The sequence below is a fragment of the Schistocerca piceifrons genome, chromosome 4 (assembly GCF_021461385.2).
Source record: "Schistocerca piceifrons isolate TAMUIC-IGC-003096 chromosome 4, iqSchPice1.1, whole genome shotgun sequence".
NCBI classification, from domain to species: domain Eukaryota; kingdom Metazoa; phylum Arthropoda; class Insecta; order Orthoptera; family Acrididae; genus Schistocerca; species Schistocerca piceifrons.
Window position 1 is genome coordinate 368,806,353 of NC_060141.1, and position 13,118 is coordinate 368,819,470.

A 13,118-nucleotide genomic window follows, 5' to 3' on the forward strand; every position below is an offset into this window, starting at 1 on the left:
CAGCATTTCAATAGGCTGTGTACAGTTTCTGTATTGCGTGTTTTGGCGTTTCAGAACATTCTTAAGTTTCCCGTGCAATTCATCAAAGGAGCCAACTGACATACGAAATTAGTTAAAAAAATTTCGGTCGTCGTTTCTCAGGTCTGCAAATAATGTGTGGAAAACCCTTGACTTCCTCATGTCTCAGATTGATTGGATGAACCCAGTGAAGACGACTGCGCCCTCGTCTTCTACGACGTCGTTACAGTAGCCATAACGCAATGACTTGTTCACGATCCATAATAAGAAATGCACCAGGTCACACTTTGAAGGGAACTGATGTTCTTGTTTAACGTTTAAAAATCGTTCAGTGTGAAAATCAACCGACTAAGATTTAAACCCGTACGATTTTTTCCCATACCTGCGAAATCGTGTAATGTGCAAGCAGCCTTAGTGGACGTGACTGTCAGAATGTCCGAAGGGCTGCACAGCTATTTTCACGTCGCACTGCCCAAGCTGTGAGATATGTTCTGCATAAAGATCGCAAAGGAAGCTTCATTGAGCTGGTGAACGATGTTTTCGATATGCTGAACTCGGGATACCCTCAAGATGAGAAAGCTCCCCTTAGAAGTGGATACGGGTTTAATATCAGAAGTCAGGGAAACTATCTAAAAAGATTTCTTGAAATGTGTTCTAATATGTGAGTAGGAAAAAGAAACAGTCGTCTCCCATTTCAGAAGGGATTCATAATATCAATAAATTCACTTTTTGGACTTTACAATGACATGAAAAATTCCGGAGCTACTTATATATTGACAGCCAGACTTAATCAAGATTGTCTGGAAAATTTCTTTTCCAGAATTCGTAACCTTGGTGTCTTCTACAACAATCCCACACTTTTCGAGGTGAAAAACAGAATTCGTTTATTGATACTGACTGGAAGTACAAGTGAAATACCTTTGTCCTCTGGTGCTTCGACTTCTGAGGACAGAAATGAGAATTCTGCTTCTGAAAACTACCCGACACCTGCTGATGAAACTGAGGAAGATTTTGAACGTTTTCTCTCCAGTGATTTATGTATCAGAGTAGCTGATAAATCATTTGACGTCGCTACAGATGACGAAAACTTGAGCTCAGTGATTGAGAGTGGAACACTGAAGACGTGAATGATGATGCTTTAAAATAGCAAGCAGGATTCAAGTGCAAAAACGTAGACAGTTCTTTGGGAAATACAGCAGGGCAGTGTGTTGTTGATACAGAATTAAGTCTTAAGTTAGACTGGATTGCTATTATTTCAAAAGGGGGCCTCATTTCTCCCTCTACTGACTGATTTGCTAAAATCGTGAGTTAGAAATTATATTTGCTGCTTCTCATGGATCAGATATTTCTCGTTGTAGTGGAGTGATGTCAACCTTAGCAAATCATATACGTGCGAAATTTCCCGAAATTAATAGCAAAATAGTTCAATTATATGTCAGAACAAGAACTTTTATACGGATTAGGCATTTAAATAAAAGCGCCAAAATTGATGCAATGAAACGGAATTCGGCAAGGAAGAATCGGCTCTGGTCAGCGTTGCCTTCAACATTTCCGACATAGCTTCTGCATCAGCTTTGTAAGGTAAGTTTGGAGATTATTATCCTTTTATTTACAAAAAATGTGTAAAATAGGCAGTACCCAATTGTAAAACATTTACCTTAGTCAGATGCCTAAAACACAAGCAGGAATGCGGATGCGAACATCGGCCACTAGTTTTGCGTGGCGATATATCGTCATTGCTACTAATATTTAACACATTTCTTTCGGAAATCTTGTATATAGTATTAACATGAAGTGTGTTCAACCCCGTGAGCTCGAAACTTTAAGTTATATGAGAAGAGACGTGAAAACAATTATTTTGCAATCTCTCATACTCTGCTGCTTACATCTAATACTTTCCCCTCTTTGGGGAAGTGTGAGGGGGAGTTTGTAGCCTTTCGGCTTTTACTCCCCTGTGTACTTGTGTGTGTGATTATTTCTGTACTTTTTTTTTATGTCTGTGAGATGTGATGTTTGTTCTGTGTGAGTCTGGTACTTGCCTTAGGTTTGGCGAGATAATTGTAGTATTTTGGGTAGGAGCAGGATTTGGGAATGGATATTGGGATTTTTCTCTTCGACTCAGTCGTCGAAGATCGTCATGGGGCGATTGTGTTTATCGCGGGACATGTCATACCGACCTAGGGAGTGGATGAGGGCGTTTCCCGACCTGGAAGTACCTTCATAGAAGGCCCTTGCCAGGTCTAGAAAACGCTCTCTCAGGAGTGGGATTTCCGCAGCGGCATGCAAATCGTCAATAGGGAATCCAAGGGGTAAACGCAGTGCCCTCCTGAGGGCGCGGTTCTGCAGCCTCTGGAGTTTGTCCAGGTGCTGCTTCGCCGCGTATCCCCAGACAGGACACGCGTATTCCATGACTGGCCAGATCAGAGCCTGGTATACGTTCACTCCTACTGAGCAGGAAAGGGAGCTGGATGAGTTGAGGATTGGGTACAGGATGGACATTCTGGCACAGACCTTCCTATGGATCTCGTCTATGTGGGGTTTCCACGTAAGACGAGAGCCCAAGGTTACGCCAAGATACTTGGCGGTTCTGCGCCAGGGGAGTTGGGTTCCGTTTAGGTGAAGGTGAAGGGGGGGGGTGTTGAGGAGGTTCGCGCCTTCCGAGCCTACGGGTGATCAGCATCACCTGCGTCTTTTCAGAATTGATGGTGATTCGCCAGCGACGGGCCCAAGTTTCTGTGTCATCTAAAACCCTTTGTAGCCTACGGATGACCAGGTCCTTGTTCGCGTTTCTTGTGTAGAAGGCTGTATCGTCAGCGTACTGAGCGGTGTGCACCAGGGGGGCCGTTGGTGTGTCCGCAGTGTACAGACTGTACAAAACGGGCCCCAGGACTGATCCCTGTGGCACCCCAGCACGAATACGCCTCTTGGTGGAGGTGGCTGTTTCTACTTTGACAGAGAAAGTTCTGTTTGAGAGATAGCTTTTGATCTGCTTAACTATACTCCCGGGGAACCCTTGAGTGTACAACTTGTAGAGTAGCCGTCTTCTCTCATACTCTACAAATGGAGACTGCTGCCGTCTGGCTGCCAGGTAGCGTAACAAGTCGCTGACCAATGAGATCGCACTAACAAGGGGAGGCTGCCAATTGTGAAATTCAGATTCGATTCATACTGTGCATAATAAATGCTCATGGCCAGAGGTGTAATGTGGCAAAGCACCAAGATGCACTTCTCAGCCGTTGTCGAGAAAATCGACAGTTAAAATAAACAGTTGCGGTGAAATACTCTCTACGATTGATAATTCTCTACAGCGTCGTGGTGCAGCGGTAAGCGCTCGGGTTCGAAATCCGAAGGTCACCGGATCGAATCTCCCGCCATGCAACCCTTTTTTTCTTTGTATTTGTTTTTTGTAATTCAAATGTGTTTATATATATATATATATATATATATATATATATATATATATATATATATATATATAATTCCCGGCAATCAGTTGCAACAATTATGCATATAATAAGTTGTTGAAAGTCGTTTATCGTGGAAAAACTGGCGACTTCGAACATCATTATGTTTTCCGCAAAACAAAGTTGTATTTCACAAATGTTATTAATTGTCTTCATAATGTTAACCACGTATAGTTAACGGAAGACGTAGAAACGATATTCCGAAACGAATACGTATAGCGTAAGTCAAACGTTCGAATTAGAATAGAAACCCCACGAACACAAATTTGCTGTGGCAGGTATGAAATATAAACTCCGTTACTCACTCGGTACACTTGAAGGACAGATGTTGAATGGGCCGAAACGAGCCGCCACATAACAGCGTAGTTGCCTGCTAACTTCGAAAGAAGGTAGATGCGGTCCCTAGCGCAAGTTATAACATCGTCGAAAATCAGTGCAGACGTGAGAGCTTTGGTACACCCTGTTAAACAAACGGAAAAATGGAGGCGGTACAATTGGAGAGCGATCCGCCTTCACCAACATGCATAAGCTTCGTAATCCGAAGGTCGCCGGATCGAATCTTGCGCCATGCAACACTATTTTTAATTATTAGTTTTTTTGTATTTCATATATATATATATATATATATATATATATATATATATATAGCGTTGCATGGCGCAAGATTCGATCCGGCGACCTTCAGATTACGAACCCGAGCGCTTACCGCTGCGCCACGACGCTGTAGAAAATTTTTAATCGTAGAGAGTATTTCACCGCAACGGTTTATTTTAACTGTCGATTTTCTCGACAACGGCTGAGAAGTGCATCTTGGTGCTTTGCCACATTACAACTCTGGCCATGAGCTTTTATTATGCGCAGTATGAATCGAATCTGAATTTCACAATTGGCGGCCTCCCCTTGTAAGTCAATCTGGCATACCTTTCTTATTCTATGTTCGTTGGTATATGTTCGTGACAGTGCAGATTTTTGGTGTCTGTAAATGATTACCTTTGCTAGTATTTACTTTTATTTCGTTGCAGCAGTTTGTTCACGTGTTACTGTATGTTTGTTGCCCAAGTGCTACATATATTTGTGGAAGTACATATCCTTTAGTGTGCAATAAATAAGAACTATGCCCTGCATCAAGAAATTAAATAAAAGGAAATTCCCTGGTAACCCGTTCACAAACAAAGCAAGCCACACTGTTGAAAGTAACCTATGTATCAGTTCTTCAGGGAAGAAACTCCCACATGGCATGCCTCCTGGTGATTCAACTTTTTGTGTTAACAATGACGCTGTTTGTAGTGGATTTGTTGGTGTTGATGTGGGCATCTTATCTTCTTTGATAAAGGAAATGTAAACAATGTGATGGTGTAGGCTCTCGGGAAATAACTGAACAACAAAGTAGCAGGAAGGGTTTAGCGTCAAAATTTGCTGTTCTGTGTAGATCCTGCAATAAATCTATCTCGAAAATGAGTTCAAACATTGTGCATAATTCATATTATGTGAAATTGAACTTAAGTGTATGCAGTGCGTGCAATAGGAAACGGTAAAATCACTGCTCAAACTTTTTGTGGTTTGACGGACCTTACTCCTCCTCCCAGTAGGTCCAGCAAGTACATAAAAATACTTTTAGGTGCCTTAATGGTTGTGTCTAAAGCATCTATGAAATGTGCAGTAGAAGAAACTGTAAATATTAATGGAACCAGGGACATAGCTGTTACACTTGATGGGACATGGCAATGTCAAGGACATCGTTCCTTGAATGGTGTTGTAAGTGCTACTTCTCTGGAGAACGGAAAAGTTGTTGATCCTGAGAGCTTATCTAAGTATTGCCGCATCTGCCATGGGAACACTGAAGGACATATTGAACATCAATGTTCTAAGAATTATGATGGTTACAGTGGTGGTACGGAGTGTGATGGAGCTCTAAAAATATTTCAGAGGTTGGTTCCCCGTTTATAACATTAGATATACGAAGTACAATACCTAGGTGGTGACGACGCTAGAGCTTCCAATGAAATTAATGAGTTCAAGGTTTATGGTGATACCTTGGTAACAAAACTGGACTGTTGTGGACATGTGCAAAAGAGGACGGGTGCTATATTGAGAAAGCTATGAAAAGAAATGAAATGAAATGAAATGAAAGTTGCTATCTGATGGAAAATCTCTGTCTGGCCAAGGCAGATTGACGGAAACTGAAACAGACTTTCCTTAGTTATTCTGGACCGGCCATTAAACGAACTGCACCTCTGAATGATGTTACAGCAATGAGAAAAGCTGTATGGGCTACCTACTTTCGTAAGTTGTCCACTGATGTCCCAAAGCAGCAGAGTCTTGGTGTGGTTACCAAAAAGCAAAAGAATTTATTTATTTATTTCTCCATATAAATCTTTTTTTAAATACTAATATCATACACAGGATATTGGACGGAAAACTTTTTATCTATTGGTTTTTCAAACATACATTATTTAAATATTTATGACAAATTGGATCTATACAGATAATAATTACAATTTCTTTAACTACTGCATATTTTTAATTTATTTATACAATTAAAGATACAAATTACATTTTTTCTTGCATGAGATACTGTGAGATTAGATAGTAGCAGTTTTTCAGAAGGTAGGCTGTTACAGAATTTTTAAAGCTCTGTAGTTCAGGAAGAGATTTTATATGTCTTGGTAATCTGTTGTATAGTTTTGTCCTGTCATGATATACACCTTTTAGGCATAGTGTGGTGTTACAATGATTAACAAGTATGTGACTGTCGGATCTGGTACTGTAATCATGGACAGCTGGCCGCTGTGGCTGAGCGGTTCTAGGTACTTCAGTCAGGAACTGCGCGACTGCTACGGTCGCGGGTTCAAATCCTGCCTTGGGCATGGATGTGTGTGATGTCCATAGGTTAGTTAGGTTTAAGTAGTTCTAAGTTCTAGGGGACTGATGACCTCAGATGTTAAGTCCCATAGTACTCAGAGCCATTTGTAATCACGGACACATTTGTTTTGAGGAAAAAGGTTTTCTTTTCTCAGTATGCTTTTTTGAAATGCATGATTACATCCAGTACATAAATGCAGGGAAGGGATAAAATCTTTAAAGAGAGGTTTGCACGGTTTTCTCCTGCTCACTTTTTTCATTATTCTTATAATTTCCCTTTGTTTCTTGAAAACTGTTATGGGCTGGTGTACATTTCCCCATAAAATAATAAGGTACTTCAGTATTGAATGTACTGGAGCAAAGTATACAGCCCTAACCATTTCTGCACTAGTATTGTTGCAAAGAATTCTTATTACATAGCTCATTTTTGCAAGTTTTGAATTTAGTGATGTGACATGAGTGCTCTCTTTAAGATTTTCCTGGATATGAATCCTAAGAAATTTAGTTTCATTGACATGATTTGGTTATCTATACACATTATGGGTTGTCCCGCATTTTTATTTTGATCAGTGTGGAAATTAATGACTACCGTTTTTTTGGGATTAACTATTGGCTTGCTTCTGGTAAACCATTCAGACACCTCTTTTGTACTATCTGTTGTGGATGCAGTGAGATTTTCTTCTTTACTTCCTTCAATCAGTAGACTGGTGTCAACTGCAAACAGTACAGGTTCAGAATCCTTAACGTGTGATGGGAAATCATTAATGTATAAAAAAAGGGACCTAAAATAGAGCCCTGTGGAACACCATGACTTGGTACACGTGGTTTTGAAAGCTGCACCTGGAGTTCATTTTCTTCCATGTGCTTAATTTCAGTTACCTGAGAACAATATTCCAAATATGATTTAATCCACTGATTTGGCACACCTCTTACACTGTACCGTTCAAGCTTCCTCAGGAGTACAGAATGATCAATCACATAAAAAGCTTTGTTATGTCCAAGAATAAACCTAAGATATTTCTGTGGTTGTCCACTGTATTTAATACATGGTGTGTTAGGTTGAAAGTGGCTGTTTCAGTATATCGCTGCGGTCTGAAGCCATGTTGACATCCAGAAATTATATTATTCTTGTTGAAGAATGTAGTTAGTTGCAAAAGGAATACTTTTTCAATAATTTTCGAAAACACTGACAGTCAAGACACAAGCCTATAGTTACTTATACATTGCTGATCACCTTTTATGTATAGGGGTATTACTTTTGCCATTTTCAGTTGCTGTGAGAAGACACCACCTTATAAAGAAGAATTGCATATGTCTAATAAAGGGAAGGGTATTTGTCTTGCTGTTATTTTTATAATATGCGCTGGAATATCATTAATACCAGTTGAATAATTACTCTTCAGTGAATTAATGGTCTTTAGGAGCTCTGTTGGGCCTTTTGGACTGAGGAACATGGATATATTACTTATTTCCATATATGAAAGTTATTTCCATGTCGTATTAGATGCAGTTCCAAATTTTTCCTTCACTACTTTTCCAGCAACAGTTGCATAATAAGAACTGAATACGATTGCAGCTGCCCTAGGGTCAGTGACATTCTTGCCATCATGCGATATCACAATATTTTTGTGAATTGTCTTCTTCCCTGTAAGATCCTGCATTGCTTTCCACATGAACTTAGTTTTATTGGATGCCTTCATGATATATTTGCCATTTTCCTTAATTTTTGGCTCTTTTATGACACATTTCAAAACTACCTTGTATTTTTTGAAATAAGTAATAAATTCTGGACTGCTGTTAGTTTTTTTCTGCAGAAAAAGTTCCTGCTTCCTTTTACAAGATACTCTAACACCTGATGGAATCCAGTTTTTGAATCTATTTGTGCTTCTGGAAATCACTTTCCTTTGTGGAAAAGCTATGTCAAAGTTATACTTGAAAAGGTTCAAAAAATTTCCATCTTTTCATTGGTAATATACAGGGTTATTACAAATGATTGAAGCGATTTCACAGCTCTACAATAACTTTATTATTTGAGATATTTTCACAATGCTTTGCACACACATACAAAAACTCAAAAAGTTTTTTTAGGCATTCACAGATGTTCGATATGTGCCCCTTTAGTGATTCGGCAGACATCAAGCCGATAATCAAGTTCCTCCCACACTCGGCGCAGTATGTCCCCATCAATGAGTTCGAAAGCATCGTTGATTCAAGCTCGCAGTTCTGGCACGTTTCTTGGTAGAGGAGTTTTAAACACTGAATCTTTCACATAACCCCACAGAAAGAAATCGCATGGGGTTAAGTCGGGAGAGCATGGAGGCCATGACATGAATTGCTGATCATGATCTCCACCACGACCGATCCATCGGTTTTCCAATCTCCTGTTTAAGAAATGCCGAACATCATGATGGAAGTGCGGTGGAGCACCATCCTGTTGAAAGATGAAGTCGGTGCTGTCGGTCTCCAGTTGTGGCATGAGCCAATTTTCCAGCATGTCCAGATGCACGTGTCCTGTAACGTTTTTTTCGCAGAAGAAAAAGGGGCCGTAAACTTTAAACTGTGAGATTGCACAAAACACGTTAACTTTTGATGAATTGCGAATTTGCTGCACGAATGCCTGAGGATTATGTACCACCCAGATTCGCACATCGTGTCTGTTCACTTCACCATTAAGAAAAAATGTTGCTTCATCACTGAAAACAAGTTTCGCACTGAACGCATCCTCTTCCATGAGCTGTTGCAACCGCGCCGCAAATTCAAAGCGTTTGACTTTGTCATCGGTTGTCAGGGCATGTAGCAATTGTAAACGGTAAGGCTTCTGCTGTAGTCTTTTCCGTAAGATTTTCCAAACCGTCGGCTGTGGTACGTTTAGCTCCCTGCTTGCTTTATTCGGCGACTTCCGTGGGCTACGCGTGAAACTTGCCTGCACACGTTCAACTGTTTCTTCGCTCAATGCAGGCTGACCCGTTGATTTCCCCTTACAGAGGCATCCAGAAGCTTTAAACTGTGCGTACCATCGCCGAATGGAGTTAGCAGTTGGTGGATCTTTGTTGAACTTCGTCCTGAAGTGTCGTTGCACTGTTATGACTGACTGATGTGAGTGCATGTCAAGCACGACATACGCTTTCTTGGTTCCTGTCGCCATTTTGTCTCACTGCGCTCTCGAGCGCTCTGGCGGCAGAAACCTGAAGTGCGGCTTCAGCCAAAAAAAACTTTATGAGTTTTTCTATGTATCTGTAGTGTGTCATGACCATATGTCAATGAATGAAGCTACAGTGAATTTATGAAATCGCTTCAATCATTTGTAATAGCCCTGTAGGTATCATATACTTCTCTGCAAGATTGTTTGCTGATTAGATACTGGTAGGTACAGGCATTCTCTTCTTGAGCCTGTTATGAATGAAATAAAACCAATTTTTAAAGACCTGAATGACCCAATTTTGCTTAGTAAATGTGTTCATGGGGGCACTCAGAATACAAATGAAAGTTTCAGCCATTGCATATGGGAAGGATTACCCAAGTATGTTTTTGTAGGTCTAAATACATTAAAAGTCGGTGTACTAGATGCAGTGATATGTTTCAATGATGGAGTGATAGGAAGGTTGGAAGACCTGAGAAATTTAGGTATAAAATGTGGCTCTAATATGGAAGATCAATTGCTTGTGTGTGACAGACAATGGGTGCATGAAGCTGAAAGATTCGCTCTTCAAGTTACCAAAGAAGCAAGAAGTGCTGAAAGGAATGTCAAAAGGAAGCATGAAGATAAAGAAATGCTGCAGGATGAAGATTATGCTTCAGGAATGTTGTGAGGCATAGTTTAATTGGACTCATATCTTCATTTGCAATTTCCTGCATGTTGTATTTTTCAAAATTCAGGTACAAATATTTCCTAAAGTTTGTAAAGCATTGCTTTAATTTTTTCTGTAATGTGCAGTAGTCATACATATGTAGTAGACCTAAGCTTTAGTGCAGAATCAACTAAATTATAGAAAAAATAATATTTTTATTAGAAAAAAGTATAAAAATTAAAATGTAAGATGTGATATTTTTTTACCCTTGTAATATACATAATAGGTGGAATTAAATAGGTCTATTACCTGAACCATCATGTTATGCGTATCTGGTAAAAATTTAGTCTCCTTCAAATGTATAACATTGGATTAAATGGTACCTCAATTTGAGGAAGCATTTTGGAAAAAAAAATTGCATCTATTTCTTTGTAATTTTTTTAATAGCCCTAAGCAGGTTCAAAAATATTCAAAATACTTCTAATTTGTTTAGAAAGTGTGCTGCATTACCTGATATCAACAAACAATCTGTAAAACATATACAGTATAAACAGTACCTGATTTTTATCTCATTATAAAATTTGCAATTTTCCAAATAAAATGATATGTATATCACTCATAAACTCACTTGGGAAGTATTTTATTTTTTAAATATAATCTACACTGGCTGAAAATGTTCATGCATTACTTCGAGATCTAATAAAATCGGTAATTTTTTATATAGAAGGCTGTGGAATGCTGTGTTATAAAGGTTAACAGTGTTGGTCATGTCCAGAAGAGGATGCGCACCAGGTTGAGGAAGCTGAAACAAAGTTTGAGACATGAAACTTTCTGATGGTAAAACTATAAGAGACAGGCTGACAGACAAAATGATTGATGAACTACAGCAGTATTGAGGGATGGCCATTTGAAATAATACTGCGGATTTGTTGAAAATTAAGTAGTCAATATGGGGTATCTTCTTCCACAGACTGTCAACTGATGAAAAACCAGTACACCAACTTTGCCCTCCTGGACCTGATTCATGGCGCAATTACCGCAATGCCCAGTACTCAAACAGTTCATACAGCCATAAACATTCCATCCCAGCAGCAGTCATGGACATCATAAAACCCATTTACAGAGACCTGGAAAATCCTGAATTACTAAAGAAAAATCTGCATGGTCAGACTCAAAATCCCAATGAGTCGTTCAATATTCTTATATGGACTCACTTACCAAAAATGTTTTTATTGGAATGAAGACACTGTAGTGGGGTTCAGCAATGCTGTTATTGTTTTTAATGATGGTAACATTGGTAAGATGAAAGTGCTACAGCATATGGGAATTAATCCTGGAGCAAACTGCATCAGAGAACATGAACAGATGGACAAGGTTCATGTATATTTAATATATATTAACATAGGCCTATAGTATCCTAATGTATTATATTGCTCAATGTTGTCAATTTAACACAAATAGCAAGATTACTGTTCTAAGTATTCATTTACAGAGTAAAAACAATGACACAACAAATATGACTTCATGGCTTTGCTAAATTTTATGTTGTCTTCGATGGACTTAATACTAGTGGGAAAATTGTTGAACAGTTGGAGGCCCATGTGGAAAGATCCCTTTTTACACAGTTGAGTGCTTGTATGTATAACATGCAGATTTGCATTTTTCCTGGTGTTGTGTTCATGTATTTCATTATTTTTTACGACTCTGGGGTCAGTAGTCACTATGTGGTTTCTGAAAAATTTTAGTTTCGAGAATGTAGAGGCAAGGCAGCGTAAGGATTTCCAACTTTCTGAAGATGGGTTTGCAGGAGTCTCTGGGTTTGCTCCCAGTAATAATCCTCATTGCTCTCTTCTGGATTCTGAATGTGCTCAGAGCAGTTGGAGAATTTCCCCAGAATATTACACCATATTTTAGGTGGGCTTGTATGTAAGTACAGCAGTATCTGGTCTCTTTCCTTTTTACCTTTCCTGCAGTTTTCCCTTGTTCCCAACAGACCTTGTATCTTCTAGCTGGGTTTGTTTTCTTTTCTGTTGGTGGCGGTTTCTCAGGAAAATGACGTGCTGTGTGACTCTGTCTGCACTTGCAACTCCAGATGCTGAATGTGTATCTTTATTTAGTTCCACTCCTCCTTTTTGAGCTAACTGCATTGCTAATTTACAGATAAAATCTGCTAATGCACACTTTTTTGATATTGTGAATAATGTTACCATTCACATCTGCCCTCATAAAAATATGGAAGAAAATCTTTTTCCACCATTTTACAGTCTTTTGCTGGAAGGGATAGTAACTCCCATCAGCTGACCCCTCTGTCAACACCTGTCATCTTATGCTGTATTGATAACATTTGTACATCGCGTTTGTCTTTCATTTCAAGCAGAAAATGTGTTCTTTGTGACGAAATGTCATTTATCCTTTCTTTAGTTTTTGATTTATTAGGTCTGTAGGCAAACCTATCCTGTTCTTTATCACAATTCCAACCCCCCCTGTATTTCTTTCCTATAGTTCTTCAAGTACTGCAGGGCTTGTATAAAATCTGCTCATATATACCAGATATCGTTTCCCCAAGTAAGAGGAACAGAGCCTCAGCAGCTGGGATTTGACAGAATTGTCAACATTTCCTTTTCCTCCAGTATAAACTTCAGCATTGCACACATAACCTGTTTGATCATCACTTATAACATACAGTTTTATACCATATTTCTCTGGTTTGTCTTTCATATAAACACAGAATTGAATTCTTCCTTGAAAAGGAAATATTGTTTCATCCACAGTCAGATTTCATGAAGGATGAAAGACTTTTCTGCATATTTCTGTGAAAAAGTCCCAAACAGGTCTTATTCTATGCAAAGGGTCATGGCCTGGTTCTTGTTGAGGTATCCATAGCGCATTATTGTTCACATGCATCATCTTGAATATGGTAAAAAATCTGTCTGTGGCATTAGCTAAGAATCAAATGGTGAAACAAGCACAGGATCTTCAGACCAAT

At 39.1% G+C, this 13,118-nt stretch overlaps 1 protein-coding gene across 1 annotated transcript in view; it reads left to right on the forward strand.

Moving 5' to 3' along the window:
- Positions 1-4,345: 4,345 nt before the first annotated feature.
- The window catches only part of LOC124795491, a 110,824-nt gene continuing 102,051 nt past the window's right edge, over positions 4,346-13,118 (forward strand). The window contains exon 1 of the mRNA XM_047259537.1: positions 4,346-4,384. The gene's annotated coding sequence lies outside the window, so the exon portion shown is untranslated. The remainder of the gene's footprint in view (positions 4,385-13,118) is intronic.